This window comes from Arachis ipaensis, chromosome B05, assembly GCF_000816755.2.
Source record: "Arachis ipaensis cultivar K30076 chromosome B05, Araip1.1, whole genome shotgun sequence".
Classification (NCBI taxonomy): domain Eukaryota; kingdom Viridiplantae; phylum Streptophyta; class Magnoliopsida; order Fabales; family Fabaceae; genus Arachis; species Arachis ipaensis.
The window spans coordinates 139,318,991-139,320,102 of NC_029789.2; positions in this window are offsets into that span (position 1 = coordinate 139,318,991).

The following is a 1,112-nucleotide window of genomic DNA, read 5'->3' on the forward strand; positions in this document are numbered from 1 at the left end:
ATTATATACATTTAAAAAATTTCATATTCTTCTAACAGAATTAACACCACACTCAAAGAGATTAATATGATGAAATTGGTCAAAATAGTATAAATATAGAAAATAATAATAAAAAAAAATCACCTCTGGCACGTCTACTTTTTTCATGGAAATAACTTTAACCAGATTAAATAATTTTAATCGGCATTTTGATGATATCAATCTCAGAATTAGTGTCCTAGAGAAAAGACATGGCTTTAAGTTTGTGCAAGATGGCTTAATTAATACTAAGAGCGAGTGAGCCTCTTAATTGTGAATGAGCCGATAGAAACTAAACCAAATTAAAGCAAAGCAAAGAAACTAAGAAAGTTATGAATGCATGTTGATTTAGACATGAGTGTCACATGGCCATGCATGTGCAACAATTCGTTCCACATGGTATATGACATGCGTGTGGGTCTCTCTTTACACCCAACTTATTTGTGTTTTTCTTTCTTTGGAGCACTTTTCGCAATGTATATACACAAAATAGCTTCCAAGTTAGGAATTTAAAATTCAGCCTTGTGGCTTATACACAAAGAAAACCAATGAATTAGATAGCTAGATACCAATAATAATGTTAAGAGGAGTATCATACTTTAAGATTAATAAAAGCTTAGCTACCTAAATTCTACACACCTTATTACATGCATTTCAACGTTTTTCTTTCTATCTTTCTCTATCAAAAACTGACCTACCAACGTTTCTCAATGTTAGCTTTTCTATGTTAAGAAGTTGGTTTATTTGTTCTTTCAATTCATCTATGTCAAAGATATTTGAGAATAAAAAGATATTTGAATCTATATGAACATAAATGAAAACCCTTGAGTTTTGATTTCCTATCTTAATTCATGATCTTAATATAATGTGTGATTCTTTGTTCTTGTTCAATCAAAATCGGTTGAATTCTTATTAGAACCGAATAGAAATTCTCTTGTGAAAAAGATTATAAGATGATTTTGATATTTATAGAGATTAAAATTCTGAAACCTTATTTATATTTAATTATTTAGTTCTCACTAGTAAACACTTATCAAATGTCTAAATCGATAAATAATCTTGATGACTTATTCCTATCATATCATATGTAAGCC